This window comes from Colobus angolensis, unplaced genomic scaffold, assembly GCF_000951035.1.
Source record: "Colobus angolensis palliatus isolate OR3802 unplaced genomic scaffold, Cang.pa_1.0 Scaffold12, whole genome shotgun sequence".
NCBI lineage: Eukaryota > Metazoa > Chordata > Mammalia > Primates > Cercopithecidae > Colobus > Colobus angolensis.
In genome coordinates, this window is record NW_012113141.1 from 5,212,699 (window position 1) to 5,234,689 (window position 21,991).

At 53.1% G+C, this 21,991-nt stretch overlaps 1 protein-coding gene across 2 annotated transcripts in view; it reads left to right on the forward strand.

Annotated features, from left to right (window-relative positions):
• Positions 1–2,870: 2,870 nt before the first annotated feature.
• CHST3 (carbohydrate (chondroitin 6) sulfotransferase 3) overlaps positions 2,871–21,991 on the forward strand; it is a 50,350-nt gene continuing 31,229 nt past the window's right edge. Inside the window, exon 1 of one of the 2 annotated variants that reach the window (XM_011927679.1) lies at positions 2,871–3,209. The gene's annotated coding sequence lies outside the window, so the exon portion shown is untranslated. Of the gene's footprint in view, positions 3,210–9,468; positions 9,630–21,991 lie in introns of those variants that run through there. The other variant, XM_011927687.1, reaches the window with a different exon arrangement.

Below are 21,991 nucleotides of genomic sequence, written 5' to 3' on the forward strand. Positions count from 1 at the left end.
GGATGGTCTGGATCTCCTGACCTCGTGATCTGCCCGCCTCAGCCTCCCAAAGTGCTGGGATTACAAGGTGTGAGCCACCGCACGCAGCCATTACTGTGCAGCTTTGTTAAGGCCTGCAATGAGGCAAGTAATCATGGTTACAGACACCCGGCCCGGGTCTGTAGGTTGGTACTCCCAGGAAGGCTCTTCCCAGGGAACAGCAGCGGCTCCTACGGGCTTAGTAGGATCTTGCCCATGAAGATTGTCAGCATGTGCCTGTGCTGTGAGCCACACTCTTTCCTTCTTTTCTGGAAGGAGATATAGAAGAGAGGATAATGTAGAGATCATGCCAAGTGAGTTCATAAGATTGGGTAAGATATTTAAATTCTTTGATGTAAGCATCGGGATCAGAGGAGAAGGACCCAAGACATTTTTCAATCTGTTGAGAGATTGGAGAGGGAGAAAGGGACATGGATACAGATGGTCCCCTTGGCTCCTGCTACTTCCTGGAGAGGAAGTAAGGGAGCTGGTTGCTGAGCATGCTGGGCCCAAGAGCAGGTGAGGGGCGGAGATGGAGAGGACTCAGAGTCAGAAGCGGAGTGGTTGGAGAGAGGGGGCAGAGGGTTAGAGCCAGAGCGGGGACATACAGTGAAGGATCATGATGCTCTGCTGGAGGATCATGATGCTGTCAGGGAGGGGGAAAATTGGTGGGGTCAAAGAAAGAGGAGTTGTTGGCTGGGGCTCTTGCGGGTGTGGCAGGAGACCAGTCGGGAGAGGAGAATTTGGAAAGTAGAGCAGGAATGTCAGAGGGAAAGGCGGTTATGGAGAGTGAAGAAATCCTGAACATAAGGAATCTCAGACCAGTTCCCATTGCGATGGCAAAAGTTGTCTAAGTCTCTAAGTATATTGAAATCAAAAGCGCCGTTTTCAGGCCATTGGGAGCCATTGTCCAGTTGGTATTGAGGCTATGCGGTATTGCAGTAAAAGATAAGCCTCTTAGAATGGACCTCTGAATGGAGGCTGAGAGCCTTGAGATTGTGGAGGAGACACCCAAAGGGGGTGGTCTTGGGATGGGTAGACTGAGAGGCTCCCATAGTGAATGGAGAGTGGTGGGTAGAGGAAGAAGAGACTGCCAATGACAAGGATGGCAAGAGAGGGTGTCCCCTGTCCTGTGGACATTGTCTGGAATACAGGAGGCAGCCGCCGAGTCAGGCGTCCTCCAGGCCTCCTCTATTCTGGACACCTCTTTTCTGAGGGGTGATGGAGGGTGGGGGGAAGGAGAGAGAGCGAGAGTCCTCTAAGTACACCCAGCCAGAGCCTATCCCCTTCCTGGGTTTCGGCACCAAAATGCAACGTTAGCCAAGAGAAAGAACGAGAGAGAGACCCAAAGTCAGGTGAGTAAGTTTATTATCCTGCAGGGCTGCTTCACCACAGTCAGAGGAGGCAGTCCTGGAGCTTACAAAATGAGGGGTTCATATGGGGGAAAGAGACCCTGGGGTTGTCAGTTAACTTTACCACATATCATCTGGTGACCGGCTTGCAATATAGGAATTTACAAGAGGATGTAACTTAGGTTTATCCACGTTTTTTGTGACCTTCCCCATGCCGCCCATTGGGCTGTAAGCAAGTCTGGGGACCTTGCTGTAGCACCTAAATAAGGGTCCAGTAATGCAGCTGCAGAGTATTCAGGGTCAGGGTCAGCTGCATTGTGTGTGTGCGTGGGGGGGGGGTTCTGGGGCAGCTTGTCCCTAAAAGGGTCAGGATCAGTTCTACCTGGTTCTGTATTTGCTGTCCGTCTGTAAATGCTGAGAATGGCAGAGGAAGGTCAAATGTAGACGTTCAGGTTTTATCTTTTTCGGATTTTCCTACTTCTCCTGTACAGGAAATAACTTATTGTCTAAACCCCATACTATCCCATTAAATGTCAGGAGTGCTGTCTTAGAGAGGCCTGAATTAGCTCATGACGTTAAGTACTGGAAGTCCCAGGAGGAATGCCCAGCAAGTGGAATCCAAGACGTTCTCACCTTCTAGGGGACAGGGCCATCACCAGGATTCAGACAAGGAACGGGGAGGTTTGGTTTGTGTTCCAGTTCTGAGCCCTTTACCTCGTCCCTCCGGAAGCTGGCCTTTGCACCTGGGAGCAGGTGCTGCCCAGCCAACCAAGCCATGCGCGGGAGACCACTGGGACCCCCACTTGCCTGGCAGCCCAACCGGAGACCCAGCTGCCTGGGAAGGTATGAAGATAATACCAGGCAGCCCTGGCGGGCCAGGAAGACCCTCTGTCCCTCCTGGTTATTGCATTCGGGGAGCCCTGAACTGGCTGGCGGCGCAGGAAAGCGCGGAAGGGCGGGTAGGGGACCTGCTACCGCCCAGGGAGATGGTGCTGCGTTCTTTGGAAATCAGGGAGACCGTCCTCCAGCCTCCTTGCCCCAGGCGGGAGCGGGAAGATCCTCTCTGGGCAGAGATGACGAGGAACCCCTGCAGCCGGAGGGTCTCCCTGGCAAAGGTCGGGGAAGAGGGGGCGGTAACGGCCCGGGGGCTCCGGCACGGAGACGCCAAGGGGGTTCTCCAAGCAGCCTCCACCCACCAGCCTCGCCAGGAGAGCGTGGATACTCGAGCGGCCCCAAGCGAGTCCCCGGGGACTGGAGGGCCGAGGGGCAGCGCCCGGAACAAAGGCCCGCAGAGGGGTCCTGGAGACAGCGGCTCCCCGGGGGCGGCTCCCCTCTCTCCCCTCCTCTCCCTCCAGCTCCTCCTCCTCCTCCCCTTCCTCCCGCAGAGGCCCGGCCGGCGCGCGGCCCGAGCAGCGCCAACTTCGCCAGCGGTTCCCAAGTTGCCGGCCGCGCAGGGGTGGGAGCTGGGTGGGGTGAGGAAGAGGAGGAGGAGGGCTCCTGGACGCCTTGGACGCGGTTCAGGAATCCGCTGCCGCTCGCCGGCTCGGGCCGGAGCGGGGAGGGCGCCAGGCAGGACTTCTCGCGGGCTCGCTGCGCAGGACGGCGCCCTCCTGGCGCCGCTTCCCTTCCAGCGTGCGGACCGGCCCGGCCGCGCCTGCATCCCTCCCGCCTGACCCGGGGAGGGCGCACAGCCCGGGCCGCGCGGGCGCCGGGGCCACGGAACTGCTTCTGTCGGGATCTTCCAAGAGGAAGGCAAAGTTGCGAGCGGATGCTGCCCTTGCTGGACCCCAGCCGTGGAGGGTCGGGGCCGCCCGCGCCCGTGGAGCCTCCGCAGCCGGGGTAAGTGGCGCGCCCGCGTCCCGGAACCGCCGCCCGGCCCGGGGGAGGCCGCCCAGCCGGGAGCCCCCGGCCTTCCGCGTCCAGGCGCGCGCGCCAAACTTTGGAGGGAGAAGGGGGCGAGGCGGAGGGTGGGAGGTGGAGTTCCCGGCTCGGGGTAAAGCCCAGGCAGGCACCCACAACCCGCTGCACTCGGGTCACACCTGCCAGGTACACACAGCTCATCGCCACTCATACCCCGCACACCGCGCAGGCCGATCTGCGCACACCCACACCGGCCAGGCACATGCCACACACTGAAATGCACATTCCTGGGAGCGCGGGGGATTTGGCCTCTACACCAGGCACGTCCTCACACCCCTCCCTCACATCCACGGCCTTTGTCTGCTACCCCCGCAGCCCCCAAGGAGAGGGAGCCCCCAAAGCGCAGCGGGCAGGAGAGAGGCTGCCTGGGTTATGAAAAGTCGTGGCCAGAACCCCGAGACCGAGGGCGGGGGAGCAGACGTTGCAGTCGGTTCTCGGGGTTCTGCAGGAGCGGATTTGGTATGGAAACTCGGTGTCTGGGTGATGTGTCTGGGTGTGCGAAGCCCTTCCGGAGGCGAGGCCCAGAGAGAGGAGGGAGTGATTCATAAACTCAGAGCCGGCGTGCCAGGGTCTGTGAGCAGAGTGGAAGAGGCTGGCAGGCCGTTGCTGCGCTAGACAGAAGGGTAGTGGCCGTGACAGAGTCTTCCAGGGAAGCAGGGACCCTTCCCCCCAGCGGATGTGCTTCCTCCAGGGACTTCCAAGGGAACCGGGTGAGCAGATTCCAGTCCTGGGTGTGGACGGGGTAAGGGGAGGTAGGGGAATTTAAGCCTAAAAGGTTAGGGAAATACCAAGGCAGGCCTGAAGCCTTAATTGTTTTCCTCGCACCTGAAGTTGTGTTTGGTTTCTGATGTGTGGTGTTCCTGGGCCCCAGGATGTCCCGGGGATTGTCCTGGGCCTAGCATAGTGCCTGGCACAGTGGGCACTCAGTCAGTACTTGCTTGATGAATAATGACACCGGTAATTATCACTCATTATGGACTCACTGTGAGGCAAGCCCAGTGGGCCTCTGCTGGTTTGAAATTGGTCTTCCAGCAGAGCAGGGGACCTGAGTAGCTCCTGGGAGCCCTGCCTGATCTGTTTGGGCCAGTGGCCCAGGTACTGTGTGTTCCACTGTGTCCCGTGGGCTGGCCTTGGGAGACTTGAGCTCATCATTGGCCTCTGCCCCTCTAAGAGGGCAGCAGGAAAAGCTTCATTTCTGTATCTGGCTAAGATGGGGTTGATGTGGGTTTTGGTAGATGGCAGGCTGTTTGGCAGACTCTGTGGGTTCTCAACTGAAGAATAACTTTAGATCTGCAGCAGAGAGAGGAGTTGATTCCATCAACCCTCACATCTCCTGACTGCAGGAGAGAGGGGTGGGTACGTGGAGAAAGAGATGGGCCAGGCTGCTGGGCATGTGCTGGGGGCAGGCGGAACATGGGAACATGTAGAATTTGGGGGCAGCTGTTTTTCTTCCTGGCTTCTGATGGCCTGGCTGGAGATGGGTCTCATGAAGGGTCTAGGAGCTGTGTTCTGCAGCAGTGGCTTGGCTCTGTGGTGGCAGCAGGTAGAGGGGTGGTCACAATCCCTTTACTGAGTATTGCCGTGGAGTTTCCCAGAGGAGCAGAGACATTCGTGTTCCTGGAACTGAATTGCCAGTAGTCTTGGGATTGAGAGTGCACAAAGATGTGGGGGCGGCCTGGGCATGTCATCCAAAAAAAACGTGTCATTCCCCACCCCTGGCCCCCTTGTGAAGAGCTCTGACTAGGTTCAGTGTGCATTTCAAACTTCTTTTTTTTTTTTTTTTTTTTGAGACGGAGTCTCACTCTGTCGCCCAGGCTGGAGTGCAGTGGCCGGATCTCAGCGCACTGCAAGGCATTTCAAACTTCTAAATGCTGAAATCAGCAAGGCATGTGGGCAGCACCAAGGACTGTGGCCTCAGATGAAAGAGCAGGTGATCTGGGCTTGGCCATCCCCAATTTCAGGTGGAACCCTGCAGCCAGTTCCTTCCCTGTGTCACCTTTCCACCTTCATTATGCCCTCTGTGAGTCGAGAGTTCTGTATACGTTTTCTAATTATATCATTACATCCTTATGAGGTTAGCATTTCATCTCCATTTTGCAGATTAGGAAACTGAGGATCAGAAAAATTAAATAACTTTTTCAGTGTCACACAGGCAGTGAGAGTCAAAGCCAGTATTTGTGTATTTGGTTTTTTGTAACTTTCTGTTAGGTTCAGAGGTACATATACAGGTTTGTTACATAGCTAAATTGCATGTCGGGGGGTTTGGTATACAGATTATTTCATCAGCCAGGTAGTAAAGCATAGTATCCAATAGGGAGTTGTTGGGTTTGTTTTGTTTTGTTTTGTTTGTTTGTGTTTGTTTTGAGGCAGGGTCGCTATTGCTCAGGCCGGAGTGCAGTGACATGATCACTGTCACTCACCACAGCCTCAGCTCCCGGGCTCAGGTGATCCTCCTGCCCCAGCCTCCCAAGTAGCTGGCACCACCATCCTGACTGATTTTTTTGTATTTTTTTATGGAGACAGGGTTTCACAAAAAAAAAATGTTGCCCAGGCTGGTCCCAAATTCCGGAGCTCTAGCGATCTGCCTGCCTCAGCCTCCCAAAGTGCTGGGATTACAGGTCTGACCCACCACACAGGCCCGAGATAGGTGGTTTTTGATCCTCACCCTCCCCATTCCCTCCACCCTCAAGCAGGCCCTAGTGTCTGTTGTTCCCTTCTTTGTGTTCAGATGTATACTCAATGTTTAGCTCTCACTTATAAGTAAGAACATGTGGCATTTGATTTTCTGTTCCTGTGTTAGTTTGCTTAGGATAATAGCCATCCATGTTGCTGCAAAGGACATGATCTCATTCTTCTTTATGGCTGCATAGTATTTCATGGTGTATATTTATCACATTTTCTCTATCTGGTCTACCACTGATGCGCATTTAGGTTGATTTCATGTTTTGCTATTGTGACTAGTGCTATGATAACCATACATGTGCATGTATCTTTATGGTAGAACAATTTATATGATTTTGGGTATGTACCCAATAATGGGATTGCTTGGTGGAATGGTAATCCTACTTTGAATTCTTTGAGAAATCTCCAAACTGCTTTCCACAATGGCTGAACTAATTTACATCCCACCATAAGCACTCTGTGTTTTGTTTTGTTTGTTTGTTTTTGATGCGGGGCGGGGGGATGGAGTCTTGCTCTGTCGCCAGGCTGAATGCAGTGGTGCAATCTTGGCTCACTGCAACCTCCACCTCCCAGGTTCAAGCGATTCCCCTGCCTCAGCCTCCTGATAGCTGGGACTATAGGCGCGTACCACCACCATGCCCAGCTAATTTTTTTTTTTTTTTTTAATTTTAGTAGAGACGGGGTTTCACCGTGTTAGCCAGGATGGTCTCGATCTCCTGACCTCGTGATCTGCTCGCCTCAGCCCCGCAAAGTGCTGGGATTACAGGCATGAGCCGCCTCGCCTGGCCAGCACTCCGTTTTCTCCACAACCTGACCAGCATCTGTTAATGTTTGACTTTTTAATAATAACTGTTCTGACTGGTATGAGATGGTATCTCATTGTGGTTTGATATGCATTTTTCTAATGATTAGTGATGTTGACCATTTTTTCATATTCCTTTTGGCCACATGTATGTCTTATTTTGAAAAGCATCTGTTTGTGTCCTTTGCCCACTTTTTTTTTTTTTTTTTTTTTTTGAGACGGAGTCTTGCTGTCACCCAGGCTAGAGTACAGTGGCCGGATCTCAGCTCACTGCAAGCTCCGCCTCCTGGGTTCACGCCATTCTCCTGCCTCAGCCTCCCGAGTAGCTGGGACTACAGGCGCCGGCCACCACGCCCGGCTAGTTTTTGTATTTTTTAGTAGAGACGGGGTTTCACCGTGTTAGCCAGGATGGTCTCGATCTCCTGACCTCGTGATCCGCCCGTCTCGGCCTCCCAAAGTGCTGGGATTACAGGCTTGAGCCACCGCGCCCGGCCTTTGCCCACTTTTTAATGGGGTATTTTTTTGCTTGTTAACATGTCCAAGTTCCTTCTAGATTCTGGATATTAGACTTTTGTCGGGTGTATAGTTTGCAAATATTTTCTCCTGTTCTGTAGGTTGTCTGTTTACTCTGTTGATAGTTTCTTTTGCTGTGCAGAAGCTCTTTAGTTTAATTAGGTCCCATTTGTCAATTTTTGTTTTTGCCATAATTGAAAAGCCAGTATTTGAACCTGGATCGTCTAACTCCAGAACCCACCCTGTCTCTACCATGCTAGGCTGTCTGCAAGGTCCTTATTGGTTCTCCATGGCAACAGGGAAACAGCCCTGATGCTTCTTACTAACATAGTCCCAGGGCCTCTGCTTGCATTCTTCTTTTTCCACACACTCTGCCGAGCCTGGATTATACCTTAGGCTGTGGGAATCAAAGGCTGGGTGGTACCAGGCTGCTGGAGCCTTCTGTGTGGCTCTGGAGTCAGGAAACTGGAGATTTGAGGGGGCACAAAGGGAGATGTTGCAGTAATTCACTGCTTATCTGAGAAGTTGGGGCAAAGCTGCCACTTGTGACCATACCGTGAATAGGGGAGAAATTGCCAGGTAGACAAAACATCCTCAAATATTACTGTATTTTTTTCCCCTTTTTGGTCCTCTCCAGGGTAATCTATTACCTGGGGAAATCAGACCTCACCTGACACCTCCTGTTGTCATTCACCTGGTGAACACAAGGGGCCATGTCACAGCTGTCCTTCTGCCCCTCCACATGCTCTGGAGAGCTGGACTCCTCAGCAGTGCTTGGTCCACAGGAGAGAAGGATAGGGCAGAACCGTGACAGCCAGGGGAGGTGATAACCACATGCTCATCTGGTTCCCAGCTCTTGCTTTTATACCCACGCCCCACAGGGAGACAGCAATTATCCGCTGGACCCACTTTACAGATGAGGACAGTGGTTGCCCAAGCTCATGAAGCCAGGGAGCTGCAACGGCCTGGAACAGCCATGTTTTCAGTCACGGTGGTATTTTCTGTCCCCGCCCCCAAGGGCTGAGAGTGGTTATCCCTGCTAGGGCAGGGTCCTCACTGCTCCACCCACCCTCATCTCTGCCCTGAGAGCCCCTGATACAGGTGTCTATAGAATGGGAAAGGCTGGCACCCTTCAAAGGACACCAGGAGCATTGGATGAGCACTGCCCAGCTGGCCCCTGCCCACCTTCCGCAGGAAGCCCGCCTGGGTGAGTTCTGAGAGCCTTCCTAGCGCTGAGCTGCAAAGAAACTGGAGCCCTCTCCGCCTCCATTGCAGAGGAGACACGCTGACCAGGATGGAAGTTGAGGGACTGGGTGTGGGGCGAAGCCATCCCACTGCAGGGGCCGAGGCTATCCATCTTTGTGCCCCTGGTTCCATGCCAGTGCCTGAGGCATGGGAGGTTCTTGGAAATGTAGTCAGATGCTGGGTGAAGCCCCGGGAGGGGCTACGAATGCTTCTGCTAGGAACTCGTAGAGGGGCGGCACAGAGAGGATCTTTGATGCCACCAACACTCAGAGAGTCTCTGGCTTTCGTGAGGTCATGCCTCAGGAGAGGAGACACTTCTCCTTTTCATTTGTAAAACAGAAATGATATTTGTCACCTTTTCTTCCCTGAGGCCTAAAGAGATGACAAAATGCTGCTGGTCCCACCCTGAGCCCGTGGACTCCACAGCAGGGTGTGGGGTGGCCCCTGGCAGGCCTGGACGGTTTGCTCTGTGCTTGCTGGTGGACACGCTTCAGCCCTCTGTCTCCATTGCCCCAAATCTGGTCTGTGGCTCCTGGGCCCCCACCAGCATGGAGGGCAGGGGTGGGCCCCAGGAGCCCCTGACCACCAGTGACTTCTTGTCTCCAGCCGCCCTCCTTCTTCTTAATCCCCCCCGACCCCCGGCCACCTCCTCACAAGGATGGCTGTGTGCTGAGGGACTGTGGCTTCCCTGGGCCCTGGGAAATTTATCACTGAGGTTTCAGAGGACTCTATGAAAAGGATCTGGAGAAAAAGTGTGGAAAATAAACAAGCCAGTTCCCAGCTCAGCCTCTCCTGAATGCCACAAGTAAACAGCCACCTCGGAGGCCAGCCCGGGACGTTCTTATTTGGCCTCTGTGGTTACACCTGCCCCTTCCCCGCCCAGTTCCTCCTCCTTGACTTTGAGAGCCTCATAAGTCAGGGAACACACCCTCCGCTGGCCAGTCCTTGTGCTGCAGGGACGCTGGTGGCCGGACACAGGAGGAACATGTATATGGGAGAGAAGACGGCCAGGGGTCCCAGCTCAGCCCTGCTCCCTCTGAGTCAGTCCCAAGCCTGGACCCTCCCCAGCAGGCAGACGGTGACCTCTTGGTTGGTTGGTGAGTTTAACTTTGATGGTGCAGAATGATGGGACTTTTCTCCAGTTTTGTGGCATCTGAGAACCTTTACTTCTTAAACATTGCTTTAGGTTGGATAGACCAAAGCTAATTTTCTCGTTATGTCTTTCCAAGGTGGGGCCTACCTGTGAGCAAACCCTCATACGTTCCTTTACTTTGTAGGCTACCTGAACAAAAATGTCAGATTTCTTTGCTTTGGGCTCGATCCTATCAGCTCAGGGCTGGTGGTGTAAGGTGGCACCAATGATTTCCAGAAACTCAGGCACTCTTCTGAGTGACTAGGTCTGTGGGATAGGAAGCACATTCTCCATCTCTTAATAACTTCGATTTACTTAGTGACCAACTTTAAAACCAAGCACCCGGTGAGAAGCGGGAGAGCCAGGCTTGGCAGCGGAGGGTCCTCACCTTGCATCCAGGGAGTGGCTGAGGGCTCTTCTCATTCTCTGTGGCTGTGCTGAGCTGAGTCTGCAAGCCTCTGGGATTTGGGGAGTGGGGCACTGCCAGACGGTTCTGGTTCCTGCTTTGTCCTGCTGCTGCCAGGCTTCTGGAGAGGGTGGTTGTAGGGTGAGTCCTGCATTCCGCACGTCCACTTGTTCCAATTCTACATAGTGGGCTTCCGAAGAAAGTTCTGGTTCATAAGACGGCTTCACAGCTTAGCCGTCTGCAGACTAGTCTGCAGGTTGATCGGCTTTCTGTCGTGTGCGTGCTGTTCCTGTTCACACATGCCGCGCCGATGCCTGCCTGTGCCTGTGCCAGCCCCAGCCCACACAGCTACCTGAGATTTAGCCCTGGGCGTCCCCCCCACCCTTTCCCGCTTCCCCCTTCTCCTCCCTTCCTCTCCAGCTGCCTCGCCATCTGCAGGATTCTGGAAAGTGCTAACGTGTGTGAGCCAAACAGTGCTATCTGAGGAAATATTTTGAAAACACCCTGGGCCACCCGCTTCCCCACACTGTGACTACGCTGATTTTCAGCAAGGAATTCACAACTCCAGCCACAGGGCAGGGCTACAGGTGCCTGGCTTTCCTCTGGAGACTTCCAGGGGCTTGTCAGGGACCCAGAGACAAGCTGAGGGCCTGTCCTGCAGGGTTGAGGATAGACATGTCTGAAGAGGCCCCGAGAATAGGAACCTAGAACCTGCCAGTCATGAAGCAGTGTCAGCCACCAGAGGATGAAGAACTGACCGTGACCTCACAGGTCAAGCACTTGCCTTCTTTTTACCCTGACACATGCTATTTCTGTTTCACTTTTCTTCCTTCTTTTGCATGTGGTGTAGGTGTCTGGGGGTAGCATGCACAGGAAACAATCATAATAAGAGCAGCTGGCGTGCCTAGCACTACCCTGAGCACCTCCAGGGCGTCCTCGCTGAGTTCTCACCGGAAGCTCCAGAGGTGGCTCCGGTTATTCCCAACATTTTACAGATGGGAAAACAGAGGCAGACAGGCTGGATAAGTTGCTGACATGCCACAGCTGGTGAGGGGCAAAGCCGGGCCCAGACCCCGCAGCTGACTCCAGAATCTGTGCTCTCAGTACCACCTGTGTGTGCATCTGTCCCGTTGTGGCTGCACCGAGAGGAGAAACGGCACACAGACATTCACTTTCAAACCGTGGCCAGTGCATGTCATTGCATTCTGACTGGGAAGCTCTGGCAATGCTGGCATTGCGTGGCCCATTGTGGGCACTAGCAGTGAGCCTCGGCCTTCTCCAGGTCTGACTCTGGTACCTGTTGGCTGCCCTGGGTGGGGCATTTTGGATTCTGCATCAGGGTCTTTTACCCGCTCTGCTGATTCTGCTCCCCGTGCCCTGACCTGGTCACAGGAACGGTGCAAATGGCAGCAGGTGTGGTCTCAGTTAGCAAGGGGGAGCTGGCAGATCAGGGACTTCTGCCTCCCTAGTGGGCATTCCAGCAAGACAGAAACCCCACCCTGAGTGATGTCTGGCCCTGTGATCTTTCAGCAAATATTTCTTCCCCAGCCTCACCTGGACTCGGTATCCCACGTTCCAAATTGTCCTCATTTCCCAGACACACACACCCTGCTCTCTGTAGCCTTCCCAGCTGCCAAGGACATTCCCTTCTTCCCCCTTTTTCCCTTGGCTTGGATGCCACCTTCTCCTGGAAGCCTGGGTGGTGACCCTCCCCATGGCTGCTCATGGGTCCCCCTCGCCGCACTTTGCCCACGGTATTGTGATTGCTGGTTCAGTGATCTGTGGTCTGCACCAGGCAACGGGATCTGCAAGGGCAGGACAGCTGTCTGCCTTGTTCATCCTTGTAGCCCCCGACTTAACAGTGAGTGCCGCTACCTGTTTATGGAAGGAATGAGTGACAGATGTGGCACAGGACCCTCAGGGGGCTGCTGGCTGGGAGGGTGGGGCAGTGGCCCAGTCCAGGATGCTTCTGTGAGGGAGTGCTTCGTGTCTGGGGAGGGTAGCAGGAGTCATGGTGAGTGGGAGGGGTGGCTAACATGGGCCAAGGAAGGGACAGGAAGAGTGGGACCCCAGCACATGGCCTCTTGAGGTCATTATCCCGTGGGTATTGGGCTGGGATACTGAAGATGAGCCTGAAACCCTTCTAGAAGCCTCTCCAGTCCTGCCACTAGTCTGTCTGCCTGCCCTGGATACCCCTTTTTGGGCTGGTGGCTGACTGCACGCTGGGCCCACTGCTCAACCCCACCAGCATGTGGACAGCCGTTCAACCGCTCAACGGCCCAGTCCCCATCCCCAAATAACGAGGCCTCCCGTGGCTGAGTCGTTTCCCTGAGCAGAGAGAAGGAAGTCCTGCTGGCCGGTTGCCTCCCCATGGGTGGGCAGAAGTGTTCTGTGGCCCCAGCTCCAGCCCTCAAGCTGTCTGTCCTTGCAAAAGTAGTGGGGCACTGAGTGCTGGGTTCTTGGGCGTCACCTGTCCAGGTATTGCTCACCTATGCTCATGCTGACACTGCAAGATGGAGGGACTTTCAGGCTGGAAGAGAGGAGACCTGGGTGCCCCAGTAACCACCTTTGATTCTCACTGTGATGAGTCCACAAAGGTGGACATGAGGGAAGACTTGGGGAAGGCTTCCTGGAGGAGGCAGGCATTCCAGCGCATGAGGGAAGCTGGGCAAAGGCACGAGGATGGGAAAGTTCAGATCGAAGACAGGGACTGGTGAGGAGTCTGCCTGGACTGAACTGAAATGTATAGATGCACAAGGAGAGAGAGACAGGCAGGGTGGAGTTGTGGATATGTACATAGGCTCTAGAGCCAGGCTGCCTTCATGGGAACCCCAACTCCCCACTTACTGTCTGTGTGGCCGTGGCCAAGTAGCTTACCTTCTTTGTGCTCAGTTTTCTCACTACTGGTACCCACCAGATGGGGATGATATGGGAATAAAATGTATTTCTATACAAGTGTTGAGAGCAGTGCCTGGCACACTGAGCATCAAGAAGGGTGCGCTGATATCATATAGGTATATGTTTTAATGCAGCTAGAAAAGGAAATCGAGGTCAGATCATAGAGGCCCTTGAATGTCATTCTTTCCATTCACTAAGCACCTGCCATGTGCCAGATTCTTCACAGTCATTCTCACCAAGCCCCCTACAACCTGGCAAGGTTGTTATCAATGTCTCCATTTCACAGGTTAGGAAACTGAGGCTCAGAGAGGTTGAGTAACCTGCCCAAGGTCACTCAGTCAGGGAGAGTCAGAGCCAGTAATAACACCCAGGTCTGCTATCGCTTGAGTCTTCCCTCAAAGTGAAGACTGGAGAGACATGGCAGGGGCATCACAGGGATGAGCCCTGGGCGGGGGCTGCAGTCAGGAGCAGAGCAGGAATGTGGCAACTGTGGGTCCCTGGAACAGGGCGGAGACGGGGAGAGATGCCAGGCGGGCCTGGAGGGTAGGGAGGCCCGGAGGCCACAGCATACAGCTCACCATTCATAGCCCAGGGCAAACCATTGAGTCATTTGGGGAAAACATGACATCACTGAGTCTCACTGTCTGCCGCCCACCTGCTGTCTGCCCTCTGTGGTTCTCCTGATGACCTCAGTGCTCCAAGTCCTGCAAGGGGACCCACACACCCCAGGTCGCAGGGCCAGGTCATCACCCCAGCTTCCTGCACTGGGTTTCCCTCCCCAGCCACTGTCTCCCACTTTCCCACCTCTCTCCTCCCTGCCTGGGGCCCTTGCCCCAGCCCTACTCATACACACTGCTGAGGCAGAAGCTTCTGGAAGTGGCACTGGGCATGAAGAGCTTCCAGAAGGGCTTCCATGCCAAGCCCTTGATTGGAATTCCAGGCGGGGAGGGGACAGCTCAGAAGCCTATGTCGAGCTTTTAGAGTTGCTTTTCCTTGAGAATGGTGCTGCTGTTTGGGTGGGATCACTTTTAAAAAGTAGAGCCTGGTAGAGCTATGTGACCAGCACTATGCCATGACCTAGAGGAGATTCCGACTGACGGGCAGGCCCTGCCTTCCTGGATATACAGTTGAGTGTCTGAGAGTTCTTTCTGTACTAAGCATCTTTGAGCTGAGTGCTTTCTTTTTATCCATCTGATTGCACAAGGTAGTCTCATTTTACGGATGCCATCCCTGAGGCCCAGAGAGGTTAGGCAACTTGTCCAAGGCCACACAGCCAGGATTCACACCCATAACTGTCCAACTCCAGATGTGCTCTTAGCCACTCTGCCATCCGGCCACAAGTGAAGCCACCAGAGAACCATAGAAGGTGGAACATACGCAACATTTGCCCCATAAATTGTACAGTGCAGACAGGAAGTACAGGGAGTTTTCATGTCAGAGTGTAGGTCACTCCCCAGAGTGGCTTGAAGTCTGTAGATCCATTTAGGAGAACACCCAGCTTCACTGGCTGTGCAAATCCCACCCATGCAGCTGTTTGGGGTGAGAAGTTTCTTTAAATGTCTGTTGACTCTCCTCTCTGGAAGGAGCACGGGGACTCAGGGGGCGCCTGTCCTGGTGTTGGTGGCCACACCTGGAAACGGACTATGAGTCAAGCCAGGGGCCCAGTGCCAGCTTCTTTCGCCTGTCTGTGGGTGCAGATGCCAGCCTTTGCAGCTGCTGCTGCAACTCACCGCTCTCTCCCTGTGCCGCCCCCATCAGGCCAGCTGGAGGGGAGGGGCCAGTGGCTGGGCCCTGTGCAGAGTGATACCCTCTCACCTTCACAAGGGAACTGTGATTATCCTTGCTTTCCAGGTGAGGACACTGAGACTTAGAGAAGTTTTCTGGCTGCTTGAGCTCCCTCGGCGGGAAAGAGGTAGAACCCAGACTCAAGTCTTCTTTCTGCAGGGAGATGGCCAGTTTCTTCCTAGAGGAGGGAGGAGCCAGCCTGCCCTCTGGCACTGAGTGGCACAGCCCTGTTCGGTTCTCTGGGGCTTGCACTTCTGATTCATTCTGCAGTCACCGGCTGCCTGTGATTTGGGAAAATGACCCTCTAGGGTAGGAGAAAAGCTCTTGGAGCACTTAATGAAGCCATAGAGGTCCTTTTCAGGCTTTGGGAAATGTTCCTTCTCCACCAAGATGCCAACACCACCCTGGTCCTGGCGGTACCGGTCCCTGGAAGGGCCTCACTGCAGTGACTGATTACCTAGCATGCAGCACATTGCCATTGCTCTCAATGGGCAGGTGCTGTGGGGACACAGGTCTGCTGGCCTGCCATCTTCTGGGTTCTTCTGGGGTACATCTTAAGGCCTACATCAATGTACCCCAAGCCTCAGTTCTGTGTAGTTTGTACAAGTCTGGCCCCTACCCCAAGGATTTCTGGGAAGCCCCCAGGAATGCTGCTAAGTCCACAGTCTGCCCTCCCCAGCCCCAGTCTCATCAGGCTTCAGGGGTGGCCATTCTTCCCCTATAGGAGAGAGAGAACTCAAACCAGTAACTCCCCCTCCTCAGACTCAGGCCCAATCATTGCAGTAATAATTTCTGGGGAGCTGTCTTTGTTCTTGCAGAGAAGGCAGCCTTTAAAGTTAGACTGGAGGGGCCATTTTGCTTCCAGTTGCCCCCAAATTTTCCTTTCTGTGATAGGATTTGTCCTTTGTCTCTGCCTAAATTCAAAGACTTGTTAAAATGACTTTTCTCAAACAAGAGGCTAGCCTCAAAATAACTTTGCCTCTACAGATAGAAAACTGGAATCTACTTTTATTTTGGTTTTACTTTTATTAAATTTTATAAAATCAATAATACATGTCCACAGTGCAAAGTTGAAAAGGCACAAAACAGTCTATGTGCGGTCTCTTCCCATGCCGGACTCGGACACTCAGCATTGTTAGTTTCGTGTATGTGTAAGCTGCATTTAAATTGTCCAGCTTTAAAACAAAACCCTTCCCTGTTTCACAATTAGGTCGACCGAGGTACAACCTGAAAAATAACCTGGAAATAGCATCGGGCCCCTTGCAGCGTCCAACTCTTCCCAAGGACTGTTATTATGATAATGATCATTGCTAAGGCTGCCCCTTCCCAAGCAGTGCTGCTGCCAGCCCCCAGACCTGAGCAGCCACCCACGCAGCATGAATGCAGCCAGCCCCAGCCTGCCCGCTCAGCTTCCAAGCCTAACAGTCTCAGGCTCTGGGCTAACCCTGCCCTCCCAGCTGCCCCTTCTACATTGTCCCCTCTTGTCTTGCAGGGCAGTAGCCACAGCTGGGGCTGTGGGGTCAGGGCATGGCAAGGGTGATCTGACCAAACTATGCTGCCTCTTAGCCAGACTGTGTATTCGGAGTCCCCTAAGCTCGATGTTTTTTGTTTGTTTGTTTATTTATTTGAGACAGGGTCTCACTCTGTCACCCAGGCTGGAGTGCATCGGTACAGCCATAACTACTGCAGCCTTGACCTCCCAGGCTCAAGTGATCCTCCCACCTCAGCCTCCCAAGTAGGTGGGACTTCAGGTATGCTCCACCTAATTTTTAAAGTTTTTTTTTTTTTACAGAGGGGATCTTTCTATGTTGCCCAGGCTGGAGCTTGATTGTTTGTTTGTTTGTTTGTTTGTTTGTTTGTTTGTTTTGAGACAGGGTATTGCTCAGTTGCCCAGGTTTGAGTGCAGTGGCACAATCTCGGCTCACCACAACCTCTGCCTCCTGGATTCAAGTGATTCTCCTGCCTCAGCCTACTGAGTTGCTGGGATTACAGGTGTGCACCACCACACCCAGTTAATTTTTGTGTTTTTAGTACAGACAGGGTTTCATCATGTTGGCCAGGCAGTTTTTTTTTTTTTTTTTTTTTAAAGAAGGTATCCTATCAGCTGCCTCTGAGCCACTGGCTGAAAAGGGAAGTCCATGAAGCATTTAACAGTAGTAACAGCACCACCACGTCCTCTTATTGAAGAAGCCTCTATGCTTCTTCCTGTGCCTTCCTATGCCTCTATGCTGACTTCTGGAGAAGCCAGTCACTTGCCCGGTCACACTGTACAAAGTGGCTCAGGGCTAGACTCGCTGGCTTATGCCTATAATCCCAACACTTTGGGAGGCCAAGGCGGGCAGATCACTTGAGGTCAGGAGTTGGAGACCAGCCTGACCAACATGGTGAAACCCCATCTCTAATAAATATACAAAAATTAACTGGACATGGTGGCAGGCACCTGTACTCCAGCTACTCGAGAGGCTGAGGCGGGTGAATTTCCTGAACCTAGGAGACAGAGGTTGCAGTGAGCCAAGATCACGCCATTGTACTCCAGCCTAGACGATAGACCGAGACTCTGTCTTGACGAAAAAAAAAAAACAAAGTGGCTTAGCTGGGCTTGGATCTCCAACGTGCTGGGCCCCAGTCACCAGGTTCCTAACCCCGTGCTGCCAGGCTTCCCCAGGGGGTCTCGTGAACTCAACAATCTACCCCCTTCATCCACAAGGTAACCTCTCATTCCCCAGAGCTCATGTAATAACAAGAGTAGTAATCGTAGTAAACCTTCTTTACCCTTTACTATGTGCAAGGCGTTGTTCTAGAAGCACACACATCAATCACTGAGTCCTCACAGCACTCCCAGGGGGTAGGCGCTGTTCTTATACCCTTTTTGCAGATGAGAAGCCCAAGACGCAGGAGCTTGCCTGATGAGCAGCCCATGTTTAAAGGACAGCGAGGAGCCGGCCTCTAGGGAATGCAGGGCTCTTCTTGTACCCAGAAGGGAGGCAACCTGCCTCTTCTCTGTGGAGCCTTTGGAAATGGCCTCCGAGGGTCCCCTGCTCAACACAGCTCTGTGGGTCAAGAGCAGGAGCGTTTGAGGCACAGATAGATGATGTCTGGACCTCTCCCCGGATGCCTCCTCATGTCTGACCTTGGGGGCGCAGTGCCAAGGGGAAATTCAATAACATATCAGGTTTCTCCTTGCCCTAGTACAGGTTCCTTCCCTTCCCTTCCCTCCTCCCTGCATCCTTCCTTTCTTCCTTCTTTTTTTTTTTTTTTTTTTTTTTTGAGACAGAGTCTTGCTCTGTCACCCAGGCTGGAGTGCAGTGGCCGGATCTCAGCTCACTGCAAGCTCCGTCCCCCGGGTTCACGCCATTCTCCTGCCTCAGCCTCCCGAGTAGCTTGGACTACAGGCGCTCGCCACCTCGCCCGGCTAGTTTTTTTTTGTATTTTTTAGTAGAGACGGGGTTTCACCGTGTTAGCCAGGATGGTCTCGATCTCCTGACCTCGTGATCCGCCCGTCTCGGCCTCCCAAAGTGCTGGGATTACAGGCTTGAGCCACCGCGCCCGGCCTCTTCCTTCTTTCCTTACATATTTATCCAGTGCCATACAGCGATAGCACACACATGTTACCTCTGATACAAGGTGAAAAGTGATATGAATGGTGCAAGGTAGAGAGAGGAATGGTGCTGGGAGAGGAGCGTGTGGTAGGAGGGCCCTCCCTTCACATCCTGGCCTGAAACCTCCAGCCAGGAGGCTTTGGGCGGCTCGCTCAGCGTCTCTGGACCTCTGTTTCTCATCTGGATAATGAGGGAGAGGTTGGAGGTGAGGACCCAGGTTGCCCTGCCAGGCTCTTGTGAGAATTGGAGGTGTAAAAGGGCTTTCTTTTTTTTTTAGACGAAGTCTTGGGAGAGGGGTTAGATGGCGGGAGAGGGGTTAGACTAGGGCCCTGGGGGATTGGTTATGGCTGTAGGGGAGGACGGAGGGAGGCTCTGGGGATGTGTGGGGTTTGGGCTCGGCGGTAAGGGACGGGTGGAATTTGGCCCGGCACAGATGGGGGAGGGGTTGGTGCTTTGGGCACCACCAACCCTAGGCTCATGGTTGCCACCCTCCCTTCAGGCACCGCCTTTGCTTTTCTGCATTTCCACCCAGAGATGGACTGTCAGCTTTGAATTCTTTTTAGGAAGTGACTTTATTGTTTTTTTTTTCTCTATGTAAGGCAGGCAGAATATTATTTTTATAATAATGCTAGATGCTTAGTATGTAAAATTCAAGTACAATGGGTAAATACAGAGAAGAATGCAGCAAATCGCCACCAATCCCACCACCCAGATGGAACTGTTTAGCTATTTGGTCCGTATGCGTATAGACACCTCAATAGGCAGGCCTACCTGGCGGGCGTGGGAGCACGGGGGCTGGAGGGCCAGAAAGTTTTATAAGCACAGGGAAAATGCACAGTTTAATTTACCTTCAGGCCAGAGTTGTAAAGATTGTCTGACCTGAAACAGCCCTTCCCTTCTGTCCGCTGCCTACATAACTGTATCGGATGGGGAAAGAGAGAATGGGGAACTCTCAGGCCATGGCCTTCAAAATCTCCCCATTCAGACAAATTTCAGAAAAGGAGCCAGTCTCGGTGAGCATATTCCAGCTCTAGAACAGTAGCTTTCCACCTTTTAGACTAAAACCTCAGACACAGACACCCACACATAACTGAAACAAAAGCCTTATGAAACCCATATTTTGGCTGGGCACAGTGGCTCATGCCTATAATTCCAAACACTTTGGGAGGCTGAGGCAGGAAGATCACTTGAGCCCAGGGGATCGAGGCTGCAGTGTTTGCAGCGTTGTACTCCAGCCTGGGCAACAGAGTGGAAAAAAGAAACTCATGCTTATCAACTCATGCTTATCATTATGATACAGAGGCATTCTGATATTTTCTAATCTACGCAATGCTGTTGTGTTTAAAAAAGAAAAAGAAAAGTTTATCTTAACCTACCAAATTGTTGGCTCAGCCTGCCGTTTGAGAAATGTCACTGTTGACCAGCGATTTTCAAACGTTCTTGTGCGTCAGACTCAACTGCAGAGTGTGCTGAAACAACTTGCTCCCAGTCCTGAGGTTCTGAGTCATTAGGTCTGGAGTGGGACCTGAGGATTCGCATTTCCACCAAGTTCCCAGGAGGGGCTGATATTGCCAGTCTGGGGACCCCACTTTGAGACCCACCCTCCTAGGGTGTTTTTAAGGCAGCATGCTCCCTTGGCAAAGACCATCAGGGGATTTGCTTTATTGAATGGATGAGAATTGCTGATCACTAACATGGGAACTGTGGATCTCTGAGATACTTGAGGATGCTGGTCAGGCACTGTCGTTGGGATCTTTAACACCACCCTCCTAAAATCCAGCTCACACTATTAATATATAGTGTTGAATGTAGAAAAGGTCTGCTAAGCAAAAGGACATTTATGCCTAGCCCTGGTTGAATTCCCTGCCTCTCAAATCCCAGACCCGCAGAACATAAAACCTTCCCAGCCTTTCTGAAAACACTGTTCTTCTAAAGGCAATGAAAGGCGCTATTTAGCATGTGGGTTTCACCTTTCTGTTTTTTTAAAGGGAAGAAGGTAGGTCAAGCGTGACTGCCCCGTGGGGAAGGCTGTCCCCACTGGCTCTGGTAGGGGCCTGGTGGGTTTCACTGGCAGTCCCCAGTTTCCCAGCTTTAACCGGAAATTTTCCTGGCATTGTAGCACACAGCAGCACCTCGGCCTTGCAGCCTGCCAGCTTTGGAGACTGGCCTATATCCCAAACTGCTTCTGCTCTCCAACCAGGGACTGTCAGCCCCCACCCCTAATCCTCCTCCTCTGTAGCCTTGGGGCCCCCATGGGCCCCTCCCCAGCCTCACAGCCCTCCAGAAGCCAGCTCTCAGCTGGGAGCAGCTTCGCAAGGGAGGGGAGTGTTAAATGGGCACAGAGCACCTCTGTTCCAGTAACAATGGCCCGTTGATGACTAGATTCTGCCCAGGTCAACCCCCTCAACTGGACTTTGGGGAGGAGAAAGGACTCCGGCCCCCTCAGGCAGCCATTTCTGGGTGTGAGATTGATGCAGAGGCCTGAGCCTCTGTCTGCCCACAGAACCTCATTCTTTAGGCCGTGGTGCAGCAGGGAGAAACGCCCATCCCAGGGCAGTGTAAGGGCCCAGGAGTGATTCCGTTCCGTCCAATTCAACAGACAGTTATTGAACAGTCCTGGCCACTGAGGTTTGGTGCTAAGTAGCTATGGGGAATAAGAATAACTGCTGACATGAATTCAGTGCTTCTTACTGTCAACCCCGCCCCTGACTGCCCAGTAGTCTCTAGGGAACTTATAAAAAATCCCAGGCACAGATTCCCGCTACCTCGGAATCTTCAGGGGTGAACCCTTGGCACTGATATTTTTTAAAAGCTCTCAGAGTGATTCTCACGCCCAGCTGAGATGCAGCATCCCTGGCCTCCAGTCTGTCAGACACTGTGCTAAGTATTTAACTTGGAGTACCCCATTTAAGGAAGCAGGTGCTTATGGGATGCTGAAATATGGCCCCCACAGATGTCCATGTATAAGCCACCAGCACCTGTGGATATGTGAGCTTGCATGGTAGGGACTGTGCAGATGGGATTAAGTTAAGGATTTTGAGTTGAGAGATTATCCTGGATTATCCAGGAGAGCCCTAAATATGATCACAAGCATCCTTATAAGAGGGAGGCAGAAGATTTGACTACAGAAGAAGAGTGTCAGAATAATGCATGGTGAGAAAAACGATCAGCCATTGCTGGTTTGCAGACGGAGGAAGGGGGCATGATCCATGGAAAGCAGGTAGCCGCCAGAAGCTGGGAAAGGCGAGGCTGCAGACTCTCCAGAAGGAACCCAGGCCTGCTGGCACCTCCATGTTAAGTCAGTGAAACTGACCTCACACTTCTGACATGCGGAACTATACGATAGTCAGTGTGTTGTTCCAGCTAGGCACGGTGGCTCATGCCTATAATTCCAGCACTTTGGGAGGCTGAAGCGAGAGGATCACTTGAGACCAGGAGTTTGAGACCAGCCTGGGCAACCTGATGAAAACCCTGTCTCTACAAAAATAAAAAAATTAGCTGAGCATGGTGGCACCCACCTGCCCCAGCTACTCAGAAGCTGAGGTGAGAGGATCTCTTGAACCCGAGAGATTGAGGCTGCAGCGGGCCATGATCACACCACTGCACTCAGCCTGGGCAACAGAGCATGACCCTGTCTCA